The 18,007-nt window shown below is 38.3% G+C and overlaps 1 protein-coding gene across 14 annotated transcripts in view; it reads left to right on the plus strand.

Moving 5' to 3' along the window:
- Positions 1–18,007, plus strand: part of NFIB (nuclear factor I B) — a 269,310-nt gene that overhangs the window by 70,500 nt on the left and 180,803 nt on the right. The window lies entirely within an intron of this gene.

The following is an 18,007-nucleotide window of genomic DNA, read 5'->3' on the forward strand; positions in this document are numbered from 1 at the left end:
CATCTGGGCCATCCTCAGCCTCCAGGACCAGCCCATGCTCTCCCTCAGCCTCGTTGCTGTCTGACTCCGTTGCAAGCTCTGCAGGCTGTGGCGGACCACAACAAGTATTCTGCACAGTTGGAAGTCTGTGTCCTAAAAAATGGATTTGGGATATTTTTTAAAAAGGCAGAAAATCAATCAAAAAAGATAAAGGGAATAAAAAGTAAGGATGATAAAATCCTATATTGTCGTTTTGAACTGCCTTCAATAATTTTCCAAGGTGTTGGACTGGTGTCCAAGTTTCTACAGGTTAGTTCTTGACTTAATAAACATTTGTTTAGTGACCGAAGTTGCAACAGAGACTTACGACTAATCCTCACACTTACTATCATTGCAGCATCTGCACAGTCAGGTGATTAAAATTTGTGCACTTGGCGAACGGCACATATTTACGACTGTGGCACTGTCCCGGGGTCACATGATCACAATTTACGGCCTTTCTGGCTGGCTTCTGACAATCAGTTATGGGGAAGCTGAGTTGCTTAAAGACCGTGTCATTTACATAACAACTACAATGATTTGCTTAACCACTGTAGCAAAAAAAAAATCAGGTTTAACTCCTTAAAAACCACATTGCTTAACAATGGAAAATTTTGTCCCAATTGTGGTTGTAGTCCATCTTCAGCCACGGAAGCTCATGGAGGTCATTGGTTTTTCCCCATGAAATCAATACATGAGTTGTACTGATGGAAATAATTCTGGTTATAATTTCTTTACATTTTTCTTTTAGTTATTCTCTACTATAGAACTTCAGCTTCGTTTTCTTTTTTCTTTTTGTCCCATTGGAGAAGAAATGAATGATACACTTCTTTTTTTAATAAGTGGAAGGTCATCCTCCCCTGTTGGTTCCATAGTCTGGTTTAAATTTCATTTTTCATTCTAATGTACAATATGTTTGTTTCTACATATGATAACTCTGCAGTCCTGTGTTCTCTAAAAACTCATCTGAGTTTTTAATGACTCAGATGTCATAATTAATTTGATGAGCAGGTGGGGGTTATTAGTCTTGTGCTTCACTTGCTAATAGCTGCACAGCTTTTCTAAAGTACTCTTTCAACTAAAGAGGCATTTCTTCACACAGAATAAACAGTGCAGCACAAAAGCCTGTTAGATAACTATCCATGGATTTGAAAAGCTGCCAAGCAGATGTTGTTGTTGGAGCTGGCCCAGACGAGATTGGGCAAGGCAGATTCTAGTGGGGGAAGAGGATATATACAACCAAGATGCTTTCTCTGCATTGGTTGGATAGTGTTATGGAAGTAGGAGGTTCTTCTCGCAAACAAAATCCATAGTTGTTGGCCTCGTGCTCGCTCAAAAGACAAACTCTTCAACTGTAAATAAATGAGGAGTGAAAAAAGCTCCTTCCTCTTACTATCCATATGGGAATGAATTAGAATGTTCATCCAGCAGCCAGAGACTTCTGGTTCATATTAAATTGGCTGTGTGTGATTTTTGAAAGGCCTACAGAGAATTTGCTTCATACCTATCAACATATGTAATGAGCACTGCGGCTCTGACGTTTACCAGAACTTGTAGGTTCTGTTGCATTGCTATAAATTAGGTCGTGCAAATTTAAGACAAAATAGTGTTTTGTTTCCTGTCGCCTCTTGATTTAATTTTTTCCTATCAAGACTTTTCTTCCTTATTAAGATATGACAAATATCAAGGGTTAGAGTAATTCGTTATGATTGGGGGTGAGGAGAACAACAGTAGAATTCCATGCAGGACACTAGTAGATGGGACTGAAATAGAATGATCTGCTTTCTGGTTTCGTTTACTTCTGTGGAGAAGAAGCTTAGATTTCTCTTTCTCTTATTATACTACTAGAAGTTTTGAATCCAATAATTTACTTTTTTGAGAACAATTTAAGCTTTATAATTGTCAAAAAGTAGTTTAAAATCTATGTGTAGAATTACACATAGGTGTGAATTAATTTTTTTTAAACATGACATGAAATATTACAATGAACATGTTTATACTAAATGTTGTGAAATACATTCCTGCATGCAACGCATGACCACATAGACTATACAGTCTTCAGAAAACTGGTCCTGTTGATCTTATGTTAATAATAAACAGCATACTGAGTTATTCTCGTATTGTCTATGAAATGTGTAGTTCTATTGCAGCAAGAAGCTATTTCAGGTATTAGAAATGAGTTTTTAAAAGCATGAGAAAATCACCTCCACTTGCCACCATTCCTTTTCTCTTCTTCTGTATTGCTAAGAATTATCTGAAATTTGATGGCATTAAGCTAGTTTTTTAAATCTATATATTCAGTGCAAGTTTTTTTTTAGTTTACAAGACATATCATTTACGAATTATAATAAATAATGTTTATAATAAAGTTTACTATTGCTTTTTATAAAAGCTTTTCACTTGAAAAGCTCAAGTCTATTCTTATGCAGAATAACTTGTTATAGATATTGCCAAGTTCTGTTTTGGTCAGAAATAAAAATTTTTGGTAGCCATTAATATTTCGCAAATATCACAATGGATTTTAAAATGACCTGAAGCAGAAATAATATTTTCTTTGATTGTACTCTTCCAGCTATTAGTGACCGATGCCCCTGTAATGGACTATTTATTTATTTATTTATTGTTCAAATTTTTATACCGCCCTTCTCCGAAGACTCAGTGTGTATGCGGTGTACAGCATAGATAAAACAAATGTACAAAAGAATTAAAATACAATATATATTTAAAAATATAATTCCATGAGCTGAATATTTAAAATAAGTAGAGAAATTTATAAAATAAAATAGCCACGCTAAAACCCCGCTAAAAAACCCTCAATTAAAATTTATCATTAGGCCAGCCCTGCTTGATGAAAGAAAAAAGTCTTAAGCTCGCGCTTAAAGGTCCGGAGATCAGGGAGTAAGCATAGCCCCACAGGTAGTTCATTCCACAGGGCAGGAGCCCCCACAGAGAACGCTCTTCCCCTGGGGGCCGCCAGCCGACATTGTTTGGCCGACGGCACCCTAAGAAGGCCCTCCCTGTGAGAGCGCACAGGTTGATGGGAGGCTACTGGTGGCAGCAGGCGGTCCCGTAAATATCTTGGTCCCATGCCATAGAGCGCTTTAAAGGTAATGACCAAAACCTTGAATCGCACCCGGAAGACCATTGGCAACCAATGCAGCCTGCGCAGGAGAGGTGTTACATGGGAGCTATGAGATGCTCCCTCTATCCTCTGCACAGCCGCATTTTGCACCAGTTGGAGCCTCCTGGTGCTCTTCAAGGGGAGCCCCATGTAGAGAGCATTGCAGTAATCCAGGCGGGAGGTAACGAGGGCATGAATGACCGTGCATAGAGAGTCCCGGTCCAGGAAGGGGCGCAACTGGCGAATCAGGCGAACCTGATAAAAAGCTCCCCTGGCGACCGGCCGTCAAATGATCTTCTAAAGACAGCCGTACATCCAGGAGAATGCCTAAGTTGCGCACCGATTCCTTGGGGGCCAACGATTCGCCCCCCACAGTCAGCGATGGAATTAGCTGACTGTGCCGGGATGCTGGTATCCACAGCCACTCCGTCTTGGATGGGTTGAGTCGAAGTCTGTTCGTCCCCATCCAGACCCGAACGGCCTCAAGGCACCGGGACATCACATCAACGGCTTCGTTGGGGTGGTTCAGAGTGGAGATGTACAGCTGAGTATCATCAGCGTACAGTTGACAACTCACCCCGAAACCACGGATGATCTCCCCCAGCGGCTTCATGTAGATGTTGAACAGGAGAGGCGAGAGAATCGACCCCTGTGGCACCCCACAAGTGAGGTGCCTAGCGGTCGACCTCTGCCCCCCTGCCAACACCGTCTGCGAATGGTCAAAGAGGTAGGAGGAGAACCACCAAAAAACGGTGCCCCCCCACTCCCAAACCCCCCAACCGTCGCAGCAAGATACTATGTTCTTGAAGGAGAACATACAGCTTCTTCATTCTTTTGCCCCAATTTTCAACAAACTGATTATAATCATAGAAATAAACCTGGCATCACGATTCCTAATGTCTGCATCAAACCAGTGTTCTAGATTCATTTCCAAGTATGAGAGACAGTAAAATTAGGTGTCTCTTACGTTCAGGAACATCGGGAAATGCAACTGGGGCAAATCACTTGGCATTAATAGAACATTAATAGATCAGTAAAGATAATCCAGGCAGCCTTGTTGTGGTTCAGGGATGTCCCACTTACTATTCACTGTGGATTACAGTACATACCTGCCTTGGGCAAATTAAGTGATCTGTGGACCTCTTATTCCAGTGCCTGGAGGCTGTGAGATTCTGGATGGAGGACAACTGTTCGTAGGTGAACCCTGGCAAGACTGAATTGGGTCCTCCAATTCTTACCCCAGACTGACGTGGTGCACTTTCTGCTTAAAGAGCAGGTAGCAGTTGTGGCTAGGAAGGTCTTTGCACAAATTTGTATTGTATACCAATTGCGCCTGGTCTTGGATAAGGGGGCTCTGGTCACTGTTACTCACTGCCCTAGTTACCTCTTGTTTAGATTTCTCTAATGCGTTCTACATGGGGCTGTGTCAGTGTTCCAGAAAACCTCCCAATTCCAAGTAAAAGCTCTAAAGCAGGGTTCACCAACCTTTTGGACCTCAGGGACCACTAAATTCATAATTTTAAATCCCATGGACCACTAATATGATTTTTTAAATGCAAGTAATTTTTCTGCGGACCATTTTTAAAAAATGCAAGTAATTTTTCTGCGGACCACCAAAATTTCCTCATGGACCACCAATGGTCCACGGACCACCAGTTGGTGACCGCTGCTCTAAAGCAAGCATTTTTTCAAAGTTCTATTTACTAGAATAGCACATCTTTACTAAACTGACACATCTGGGAAAACCCGAATCTGAGAGGTCCGGGTTTTCCCTCAGTAAATCAAACCCCCCAAAACTATCCCCTCACTGCTCAGTCGATCACATGCTCCAATCACCATCCATCCCATCGCTGACAGTGATGGGTTTCAAAAATTTTTACTACTGGTTCTATGGATTTGGTTTGGTGGGCGTGGCTTGGTGGGCATGGCAGGGGAAGGATACTGTAAAATCTCCATTCCCACCCCACTCCAGGGGATGGTTACTGCAAAATCCCCATTTCCTCCTGATCAGCTGGGACTTGATAGGCAGAGAATAGATGGGGGCAGGGCCAGCAGAATTTTTACTACCGGTTCTCCAAACTACTCAAAATTTCTGCTACAGGTTCTTCAGAACTGGTCAGAACCTGCTGAAACCCACCTCTGCACTCTGACCATTCCTTCTCCAGATGTAGGATCGGCCTGACTTTGACCAACAGGAAGAATGCTATTATGTCCCCCTCCTACTTTCCCATACATGAGAAGATGGCAGCATGGAAGCTTCCGGCCTAATATGGCTTCCAAAGCTGACAGGGTGACTTTGAATAATATTTAGAAGCTTCAGCTGGTGCAAAATACAGTGTCATGAACAGTTATATGTATCCCTAGAATGTTACATCTCTGCTCCATGAGTTGCATTGTTTACCAGTTTGTTTCTAGGTCCAATTCAAGGAGCTGATTTTGACCTTCGTGACTTGGGACCAGGTTATCTGAGGGACTTCCTCTCCCTAATTATATTTATTTGTCCCAGTAGATCTGGCAGAGAAGTCATGCTGTGGAACCTGTCTATTAGGGAGGTCCACTAGGCTGGTGTCAGGACCTTTTGTCTCCAAACAATTTGTAATGTGACTACCTGAAAGACCAAACACTTTCTTTCTGTATAAATGTGTGATTTGGTCCGAAAACATTGACCAAAATAGGTTCTCTTCCATGAAGTCATTGGTAAGCATAAGCAAAACGCTTATTTCAGTTTAATATTTTCCCTTTTTCTCTTCCACGTGGTATTTTGCAGGGATAAATCCTCAGTTCATGAAATAAGAAGTGTGAAGAATTTATGCAGGACAGCAGCAAATGGGTAGTTTGAGTGATCAGAATGAATAGGGGGATGACTCTTCTATGTCATCCCAGGTTTTGAATTCTCTCACGCGCCATTTTCCTTGTGTTGCTTAGAATTTGAAAAATGGGAGTACAGTCATCTGTTCCTTCTTCCCCATGCTTATCCACTTTCCCACTTGCTCTTTGTGCCCAAAGACACCCCAATAGGAGATAGAGATTCTGTACTGTTTTTCTGTACTGTAAAGCCAGCAAGAGAACTGGAGCAGATACCCTAGAGAGAAAGAATTAGCTATCTTTACCAGGAATCAGTCACAGGAGATTGTGGCAGCCACATGGTTTTCCTGGAATAAGTGTCCATGATTTACTGTATATGTCTGGACAATTACACCATCTCCCCACCCCCTCCCTTTCTGTTTTCTTTCCCTGCAAATACAAATACAAATATTCCTTTAATGGCTATTTTAAGTTACTAAGTTACTATGGCACTGACAAATGTGATTTACAACCAGTTTTCACACTTACAATTCACACTGCATCCCCAAGGTCATAAGATCAGTGTTTGGGCAATGGCAACCAGCATGTATTTATGCTGGGTTGCAGTATCCTGGGATCATATGACCACTATCTGCAACCTTGCCAGTTGGCTCCTGATAAACAAAGTCAGTGGGGGAAACCAAATTTGCTTAATGACTGCATGATTCATTTAATAACTGCAATGATTCGCTTAACAGCTGTGGCGAAAAAATGTTGTAAAATCAGGCATGACTCACTCAACAACTGCCTTGCTTAGCAATGGAAATCCTGGTCCCAATTGTAGTCATAAGTCATACCTATACTATTTAGCTGTACAATGTATATTTACACTTTTTGACTGCAATCTATTCAAGTACTTGAAATACTTAATTTGCCCAAGGAATGTTCAGTTCCTGTTCATTCCTCCTCTCCAAATAGACTAATTGCTACTTGCCCAGAATGTGATATCTTAAATTACTTTCTGTGACGGCAACAGCAGTACTTTTGTTATTAAAGTGTAGTAAAAGGCAGAGATTGGGAACAGTAGTTTTTCAGTGAACATTCATGAGAAGGACAGAACAAAACTACATCAGCATGAAGTATGTGGGTGACCCCTTAGTTGCATAAGGTTCATATCTGACTCTAAAATAGCTTAACTAACAGAATTGAATTACAATTTGAGTGTATGCCGATTATTAGATTCAAACAAGTAAAGTACTTCTCAGAAATTACTAGGACATTTGCTAAACAGAAATAAGCCAGCCACATTTTAGTTCAGTACATTCGTACAACTTCTGCATGTTCAAGTTACGAACTGTGTTGGGCAAATCTAGAAAATTGGTTTAATTTAGTAAAGAATATTAATGTAATGATAAGCAAGCATTTTTAGTTTAGTTTAGTTTAGTTTATTATTAAATTTCTATACTGCCCTTCTCCCGAAGGACTCAGGGCGGTTTACAGCCAACATAAAACAATATACATAAATAGATTAAAAAACACTATAAAAATCTAATTCAAATTTGGCTAAACATTAAAACTATTAAAAATCAATAGTAAAACCCCAATTAAAACCATAACCCATTAGGCCAGCCCCGCGTGATGAAATAAAAGGGTTTTGAGCTCGCGTCGGAAGGTCCGGAGGTCGGGGAGTGATCGTAACCCCGGAGGAAGCTCGTTCCAGAGAGTAGGTGCCCCCACAGAGAAGGCTCTCCCCCTGGGGGTCGCCAGCTGGCATTGTTTGGCTGACGGCACCCTGAGGAGACCCTGTGGGAGCGCACAGGTCGATGGGAGGCTATCGGTGGCAGCAGGCGGTCCTGTAAATAACCCGGTCCTAAGCCATGGAGCGCTTTAAAGGTGGTTACCAACACCTTGAATTGCACCCGGAAGACCACCGGCAACCAGTGTAGCTGGTTGCACTAATACAGCCTATATATTTTATCATTAAATATGACAGGCACCTAGCTTTTGAATAACATCAATCTTCCCAAGTTTGATGCTTCCAGAGTGTGTTGGACTTCATCTCCCATAATGCTCATCTGGCATGATCATTATTCATGCTGACAGAATTTATGAGAGTTAAAAATGAGATATATCTGGTAGACATCAGACCAAAGAAGATTGATAAATTATTGGTTCCTTGTTTGGGTTAAAAAGTTTACAGTATGTGTTAATAGACATACAGTATACATATTGTACTTCTTTTAGGGATAAAGAAGCTCAGTTTAAGCATTTGTAAACAAATATGCAATGTGCAACTATAAAATGCAACCCGGAATAAAAAGTAAGTTTTTAAAAAAACTAATATGGCATATGTTTTAGCAATATGGTCATATTCAGGTTGCACACTCCTGTAAGATTTTGGGGGGGAAGCTGTGCATAGACCTCATTGTTTAACAGTTTGAGACCCTTCGCCTACAAATAATTTTTAACATGTTTAGTTGAGCATATGTATGTGGACATACTAGGTTTTTTTTTCCTTTTCAAAATTCTGTTTAATATCAGGAGAAGACTCATTTCTTTCATTATAACACTTAGTTAACCCACAACTATTATAAGCAGAATTGTGTCAGAAATATACTAACACCAATATAAAAGTATTAAGGGCATAGAATTTCAAACTTTCATCCAAGTCTTTGAGAAACTGTTGTAAGTTCCATGAGGTGAATTGGGCAGTGAGCTGTTCTCTCTAATACTTACATACTTAGTTACTACTAAAGATAAATACTTTAGGTTTGGCTCAGTGCAAAAGAAGAACATGTTAGTTCTAATATAGCTAGCTCTGAATCCTGAGGGTTTTTAACTTATCTAATGACTGTGCTATTCTAGGCTCAGTCCCTACAAGATCAATCCTCTCTCTCTCATCTGCTTTGATCCTGGTAACTAAAGTTCATTCCATAACTCAGGTCAGACAGAAATGATGCATTGCATCACAGCTGCTTTTATGAAAGTGTTTATTTCATATCTGAAATGTTTTTAATATACATGTGCTTTGCTATGACTTGCAGGAGGAGATACAAAGCAGTTTTACTGGAGGCAAAACAGCCACCTGTGAAAACTAATTGGAGAAATTGCATTGTGTTGGTATCTGTGGGAAGAATCCGGCAGGAAGAAAGCAAATGTTCTTAATCTGAAAGCCAATTACCTGCATGACAAAATGTCCTTCTTCAGTAAGACAATAATTCAAAATAGTAAGGGGTATGGAGGTTGGATTGGAATAGGAGAGAGTTGGCTAGAAGCAGGTTACCTCTGCCCTTGAATTAACATCTATCTTCAAAAATTCAAAATGGGCAATGCTAAATTATTTAATTAAATATTATATTTGAGTACATTCATGGTTTTATTTTTGCCAGTGGCCAATTTTTCCTCCATTTTGGGATTTCCTACCACCATCAGAGTAAGGAATATCATAATAGAAAAATAGTCACCAGTCTTGTTACCTGGCATAGATGGGAATTAATACCTAAAACATCTGAATATTGTCATGTCGCATATCAAGGACTAGTGTTTTGTTAGTGGTGAATAACCACTGCAAGTTCTGTTGTGCTTTTACAGAAAAATGCTGCTGTGAATCAATTATCTAGCTGTACTTTTGCATATGGGGAAAGAATATTGTATGACATAAAAAGTAATGGTAACTTTGCATGTGTAAACCAGCTCTTCATATTGTGACTATGATATTACTGGTAATGCAGTTTGATGTTTTCTCCGCAATATAAGCTCATGTTTTGCACATAGGATGCCATATTTTATTATGGGTTGTTTTTTTTAAATTAGCTTCCCAGCTGGTTATCTTCATGCTTCTGTTTATACATTTTTTTTTGCTTTTCCCTTTTCTGTGTTTAGTATTTCACACATGTCTTTCGTTTTATCATTTCATCTTTTGTTTCTGTGGAATTTGAGTTACTTGGATAGTTTGCACAGACGTGCTAACAGATTTTATGTCACACTTTTTTCCCCTTAAATTGTGACAAAGAAGTCACAAGCGGCTATGCTTCATGCTGTATGTTCCAAAAGGTGCTTTGCACGCTGCCTATCATAACATTGTCTAGATACTTTTTAAGAATCTGGGTGGTATCACTGTTTTAAAGCATTGTGCAGTATTATAGTAAATGACCATGCAGCAGAACAAATACATCCCACGATGCAGCTTTTTCATTCTTTCAAGATCACTTGGGATTCTTTCTCAAATTTGCCGTGCCCAAGGGAGTGACCGGTTTGAAATTTCATCCTGTTGTATTTAATTGAAAGCAAGCAGTTTCATGGTTTCTAATTTGAGCAGACTTGAGGAGCTTCGTGATGTTTAATACTTGCTTTTTCCATTCCAAAATCAAGTTATGGAAAATAGATATGTAGAGAGCTGTAGTTGTAATGCGATCATCCTATGAACACAAGGCTTACAGATGGATTTATCTAGAGGTAAGCAGCGTGGTGCTTTTGAGCGCCAGTATACCCAATTTCATATCATTGGCACCCTTCTCCACATGATTTTTGTGTTAAAACATTTTAACATTGAGATGAAAGGGATGGCAAACAAACCTAATAAATAATTTAAAAATAAGGTACATTGTATTGAATAGAGCAATCTTTATAATCTGTTTTTAAAAATGTTGGACATATGAAATTAAATCTTATTTAGTGGCAATCATTGTAGTGCGATTTACTCTTAAGTAATTAGTATTCAATCCTATGCCCATTTATTTTGGTTTGGGTTTTATTTTGATCTCCCAGTGATCCTTGTATGTTAGTCGTTTTTTAAAAAAAAATATTTGTTTATTATTAATTAATATATTATTTATTTATATCTGATATATTTTAAATTGTGCATCAGTAATAGTGTGGAAATATAAGATAACTAACTCCAGAGAACCACTTCACCAGATAAGAAATGTATTCAGCACCTTTTGTTTGTATAATCTCTTGAAGTTTAATGCAGGACTTGATAGTTTGTTTGCATATCATTTGCTGCAACCTGAATGACTGGTTATTCTGGTCAGAAGAAAATAGCACTGACATCATGTGATTCTGGAAGAATTAAAACCACATTGGAACTTGGCCTTTCACTACCCAAGGGTCTGGCAGCAGTCTCAGGGTTGGCTGGGAGCCCCATTGAGTTTGCTAATATAATCAGTTGACTGCTAAGCTGGACAGGCTGCCTTGATTTTTGATGGTTGGGGTGGGTGGGAAATGCTGCTGTCTAAAAGAATAATGGGCATTAAGCCACTAGTGTTCTTCATAGAATAATTGCAGAGATTAACCCTTTATTTAACTAACAATAAATCTTGAAACATAACTGTGAAATGGAAAATCCTTTTTTATAGGTTCACTTATAGAAGTGCTATATTGTAAACAATTACATCTGGTTAAAAAAAGCCAGTTGTGAATTTTTATTTAAGAACAATAGATTCACACATCAATCGATCGATCAATCAATTAATCAATCAATCATAAAGAGTGGAACAACTTGCCTGCAGAAGTTGTGAATGCTCCAACACTGGGAATTTTTAAGAAGATGTTAGATAACCGTTTGTCTGAAGTGGTATAGGGTTTCCTGCCTGGGCAGGGGGCTGGACTAGAAGACCTCCAAGGTCCCTTCCAACTCTGTTATTATTATCAATCAAACAATCAATAACTATTCACAAAAAGAAATTTTTATAAATAAATAATAAGAGCTCTTTATTGAAGTTGTTCATTATTATTATGAAATTAAAATACATGACTAATTATGCTAAGAATTGACACTGTAAATTCTCAGATAATTGTATTTATCAATTGGAATATTGTTCTGTATGTTTTGAGTCTGAGAGTGACCAACACGGACAGAATTAAAACTGGGAAACTGTAGGATTGAGGAGAGGTCCTGTAAAATCGTAGCAATGTCCCTTAAGAAGGACATCTCTTCAAAATTTGAAGGGCTAGAGTACCTTCAGTTCCACTTGCCTGGCATGACAAATTGAACAAGAAAATAAATTTACTGTTTATAGATGTAATCTGAAACTTTGATGTGAAAAAAAAATGGTTTAGTTTCGGATCCTAGCTTTTTGCTCAGTCCACAGAAAAATAGCTCTTATGAAAGATTTTTTTGTAAGAATAGTTCTCTTTTCTTAATGGAAATTTCTGTAAAAAAAGCAAAAATTTAGGATTGAAGCTGTAGTGTATGTGTAATGTTCCTTGTTTTTCTTATATCAATATTTAGTTAAAGCTGTGGAACTTTTGATTTTTTCCCCTCCCTGGAACCACAGACTGAGGAAGAGTCATTAAAACAGTTGAAAGTTAGGAACTATTTGGAAATCCTATCCAGATTTGGATCAATTTATTTTCCTGATTTACCTTTGTATCCTATGATTATGGTAACAGTGGAGTAACTACTGAGCAGAAAAAAGAATAAATCATACTTCAAAGTGAATGGTAGAATGGAATATAACTGGACTTGTTTCAGAGGTATTTCTAAGACTTTTAAATGTGTGTGCATGCACACACATGTGTGTGAGTCATTCTTTGCTGAACAGAAAGAGACTGTCTTGATATTTGCATACAAATTATTTTTGGAGATTCTTCAGGGATGAAAGCAGCGGAAATTCTTGGATATCTTGGAGCAAATCCTGTTGGTTGGCTCTAGATCTTTTGCACCTGCAAAGCCAGCTAATAAACTGTTTGGCTACTAAAGCCATTATTACCTGTCTCCATTCCCATTTTTTATCGTAGATGTCACTGTCGTATAGTTGTGTAGAATGAAGTATGTTCATAAAATTCTTAGGGCTATAGAAAGTATATCTTTTATAGTATATTACATGAGGTTTGTGCAGGAAAGTAAATTTGTTTCATATATTGAATTTCAAGTTATTCTTTGTTCGATTTTCTCAGTTACTTACTACTAATTTTCAAATGGAGAGGAGGAAGCAGGAAGAGAGGAGGAAGCTGGAAGGTCTTATGCCAGATTCTTTTAATGATTGTTCCAGTTAATGCAGAAATCCAAGACCTTTGACCCTAATAACCAGTGATGGGCGGGGGCTGTCTAACAGTATAAGTGGATTCTGAATGATTACAGTATTATCATAGTAAGCAATATTTTTATTGGGATATACAATTTTTAATGGAATATTTTGGCTTTAAACAAATATAGAAAACAATTTTAATTATGTGAATTTAAAAATATATTATTAATTTATGGTGTTTATATCCTGCCCCATCAAGCAGCATACACACCACTAGTGGGTTTCAATTTTGTTTGCTACTGGTTCACTTGTGGGTGCTTGCTCGCTCACATTGCTTCTATGCATGCACAGAGATGTCCGGGCAGGTGGGCAGAGCCTCCCGCCGCCACTGCTACCGGTTCGCCCCACCACTGATACACACATCTATTCTTCTCCCCTGTTTTCTTTGTAGAATTGAAAATATGAGTTTAATTATGATTGAGTAGAATTTTAAGTCTGGCCTGTTTAAAATCTCAGAGGCTAACCATAGAAAATAAAGGTACTACTTGCTTAATGTTGTAGTGGTCATGTGACATCACACCTTAAGATTGTGTCATGTAGCAACAATTCCCACTCCCAATTATTCTTGGTTAGCGAGCACTACATGTACCTAGAAGGAAATCACAGTGTCTCTAAATGCATGTGGAATACCTTTTTTTCACCCAAAATAAATTGTGTCAACTTTAGTTAACCTAGAGGAGTCCTAATTAGAGGCTACAAAGTCTAAGGAATTGTGGTTTCTAATGTTTCTGCATTCATACAATCATCCACAGATTTCATGCAATGTTTTCTAATCTCTGTGTTTGGTTTCTGTCCTTTTTATAGGATAGCAATGGGAAATAATATTTTATAGGTTTCAAAAGTACTTGTTTTTTCTTAATTCCCTTAATATTCCATAAAAATTGTAGGTTATTCTGCTCGTCGCTAATATTGAAAAATGTTTTGTTACTATTATATGGTAACGTGCTTAACTAGAAATTTGATAGAGAAATAGAAATAATACTTTAAGTTAACATCTGTTATCTGTTTTAGTAGACAGTATTATTCTATTCAATCAAAAAAAAGTAGTTGCTATGGGCTCTGTGAGACACAATTGGATTTTATTAAAATCTAATTAAAATATTCCTCCATAGTCTCCGTTGCCTCTTTCATTTGTTCACTGAATTATAGAACAGAAAGCAAGATGCATAAACACAGGTGGTATTGTTTATTATTTTTTTTTGTTTTCTGTTCAGAATGCTGCTTTATAATACAATGTTAATTTTATACCATGCAAAATGAGTAGTTAAAGCTACCATATTTTTCGACCAGTGCATAAGATGCACCAAGATTCCTAAGAGGTAAGCAAGAAAAAAAAACTTGTTGCCCTCCCTGGTCCCCAGGACCAGTCTGCAGGCTTCCCAAAGCCTCTGCACACCCCATTTTTATGAAAAGCAGGCACGTTTTTCACCCATTTTTCTCAAAAATGAGAGCGTTTTTGTCTTCCCAGCCCCTAAGAGCACTTTGCAGGCCTTCCAAAGCTTCTGTGCACCCTGTTTTTGTGAAAAATGGGCCCATTTTTCACCCATTTTTTTTGCAAAAATGGTGTTTTTGCCTTTCCCAGCCCTTAGGACAACTCTGCAGGCTTCCCAAAGCCTCTGCATACCCCATTTTTGTGAAAAACAGGCATCTCTTTCACCCATTTTTTGCAAAAACAGCATTTTTGCCCTCCCCAGCCCCCAGGAGAACTTTGCAAGCCTCCCAAAGCCTCTGCGCGCCCCGTTTTTGTGAAAAACAAGCTTGTTTTTCGCAAAAACGGATACGCAGGGTGGGGCTTTAGGAGGCCAAAAATGGCTGTATTCGGTATATAAAATGCACCAACATTTCCTCTTTTACGTGGGGAAAAAGTGTGTCTTATACTCTGAAAAGTGTGGTAAGTTAGTAATTCTTTTTCCCCTGAAAGTAACGCTAAACAAACAAAATTTAGTTTTTAATTTTCACAATGTTTGAGGTATTAAAACTTTGTGATAGCTTCATGAGTTAATTTTTCATCGTTATGCATGAAATTGTACAGTTTTCTCTCAACCGCAGTAAACTTGGTTTGACAATTTAACCAAAACTGTTTAATTGGTAAGTGGGTGTGGGTAGTGTAGTTGGGTTCACACAGTAGTATGATGTGTTTGATTTTGGATTAGGCTATTGTGTGAACAAAGCCATTGTAATTTATAAGCCACACTTTATGGTGCAGTATATAAACCCAGCCAGCTGTGATTTATTTCAATGCTTTCATGATTAAGTAACTGTTAGGTGTGGTATGTGAACCCAATCACTTTTAATTTCTGTTCAGTCTCTCCATTTGGAAACGAGATACTATCTTACAATAATCACCTAGGTTTTCATCAGTATGTGTCATGAAAAAATAGGGGAGGAATATTGATTCTCACCACTGGCAAACACTTGCTTCCAGAGCTGTAGGGGAAGTCCACATCTGTTGATATTTTTTTTTACTCAGATTAGCATGTTGTTGATTAAAAGTATAATAATATTGATGAAGAGATGCACATAAAAATAAAGAAATTCAAATAATATTCCTGTGCATTCGTTTAATACGTATACTCTGAATGACAAGAACCATTGTGGTTTAGTGGCTAAGGACCCAGGCTAGAAACCAGGAGACTAGTCTAGTCCCAGTTTAGGCATGAAAGAAGCTGATAAGTCACTTTCTTTTGCAAACAATGAATAAACAGTTGGTGTCCCCCCCCCCCAAAAATAACCTTGCACTTGAAGGAAATTGCTAGAAAACAATAATAATAAAAAAGAATACTCTTAAGACAGCAGTCCCCAAACTTTATGGCACAATGAAACTTTACATGCTTGACCACTGCTTTGCACAGCCTGGTTGCCAACAGGCCATGGATGATGCTGGTCCACAGCCTGAGGAGGTTGGGGAGCCCTGTTCTAAGAAATATTGAGAAGGAAAGGATTTATTGGAATGGAAGCTTTGGGATTATTCTCGAAATTTAAGTGCATGAGTCAGTTAAGGCCTTAATTGTGACTTAAAATTAGCAACTACAAGGACCTTGAGTGATGTCTCTGTTTTCAGGGAACCTATATATTGCCTTGATTTATCGAATAAGTCTAGGAGATGAAATCTGCTCATTTAGAAGCATGATGTTCCATATTATCAATATGCTCATAATCACTCTAACTTTGGCTACTGCAACATGCTGTACGTGTGGCTGTTCTTGAAGACCACCTGGAAAGTTTAGATGTTCCAGAATGCAGTAGATCATGCAGTTTGAGGCACCTGTGGTTTCCCTGTGCTACCCCACTGCTGTAAAAATTGCATTGATTGCTAGTTTCTTTCAAGATACTAGCTACTAACTTTAAAGCCCTATGTGGCATGGGACTAGGAAAAAATTTGGATTACTTACTGGAAAAAATATTAGGAAAAATTGAAGCATATGGTACCTCTTTAAAAAAGGCTTTACCAGATATAAATAATAAATGAGCATTGCTGCCAATGTCTTGCCTGCAACAGTCTTTTAAAGTCAATTGGAACACAGGAACAGAAAATTTCTAAATCTTGGGACAAAATTGCATTGGCACTTTGAATGTGGCTCTTAATTTTATTACACAATGCCTATTGAGATTGTCATGTTCAGAAAAAATTCTGTGCTTCTGTTCTACATCAGAAGTCAATAAGAAGATGCAAGCCAAAGAGCCAACAACTAAACCTACTTTGTTTTGTGAAAATAGTATTGTATGGCATACCTCCTGTGTACAATTATTTATGTAAAAAGTTCCGCATTTTTGCTTTTTCTGAACCTTATTGTTAAGCATGTCCCATACATGCGTGCTTTTCTGTGACTTCTTCCCATTGTCCGAAATCAACCATTGAATTCCTCATAATCTCTGAGGAAAGTTAATCCAACAAATCTCTTTAGATGGTACACTTGGTTCTCAGAATAATTTCTCAAATTGATTGACACTAGAAATCATGAATATCTTAGAGAATTTGTAAGAAAAGAAAAATCTTATTTTAATACTCTATCAACTGTATCTGATAACTATCTTCAAAGCGCTCCATGGCATAGGGCCGGGTTACTTACGGGACCGTCTGCTGCCACCGAATGCCTCTCACCGACCCATGCGCTCTCACAGAGAGGGACTCCTCAGGGTGCCGTCGGCCAGGCAGTGCCGACTGGCAACACCCAGGGGAAGGGCCTTCTCTGTGGGGGCTCCCACCCTCTGGAATGAACTTCCCCCAGGACTCCGCCAACTTCCTGACCTTCGAACCTTTCGCCGCGAGCTTAAGACACATCTATTTATCTGCGCAGGACTGGACTAGAATTTTAAATTTTGAATTTGGTTTTAAAGGGGTTTTTATTATTTGTATTGCTATTTTTAAATATTTGGCCTTATGTAATAAGTTTTTTAATTGATGTTTTATTTTGTATTTATATGTATGTTTTATCCGGCTGTAAACCGCCCTGAGTCCCCAGGGAGATAGGGCAGTATAAAAATGCGAAAAATAAATAAATAAATAAATAAATAAATAAATAAATAAATAAATAAATAAATAAATAAATAAATAAATAAATAAACAAACTTCAGCTATATAAAGTGGGATAACCTTATGTGGGGTAGTAGAATACCCTTTGGGAAAGCTGCTGGTCCTCATCAAATATGTGGCATAGATTTCTGTTATGGATTTTGGAATATGGGTCTTTAGGACTATTCTATGATATCTAGATTGCAGTGGAAATAATGTAATAGAAGAAAACTATACATTTTATTTATTATTATAAGGACCTCTGGTGGCTCACCACCAATTATAAGGACCTCTGGTGTCTCAACAGACTAATGCAGTCTGTTATTAACAGCAGCTGCTTTCAATTACTGCAGGTTCAAGTCCCACCAGGCCCAAGGTTGACTCAGCCTTTCATCCTTTATAAGGTAGGTAAAATGAGGACCCAGATTGTTGGGGGCAATAAGTTGACTTTGTATATAATATACAAATGGATGAAGACTATTGCTTGACATAGTGTAAGCCGCCCTGAGTCTTCGGAGAAGGGCGGGATATAAATGCAAA

Source organism: Ahaetulla prasina, chromosome 2 (assembly GCF_028640845.1).
Source record: "Ahaetulla prasina isolate Xishuangbanna chromosome 2, ASM2864084v1, whole genome shotgun sequence".
In the NCBI taxonomy this organism is placed as follows: domain Eukaryota; kingdom Metazoa; phylum Chordata; class Lepidosauria; order Squamata; family Colubridae; genus Ahaetulla; species Ahaetulla prasina.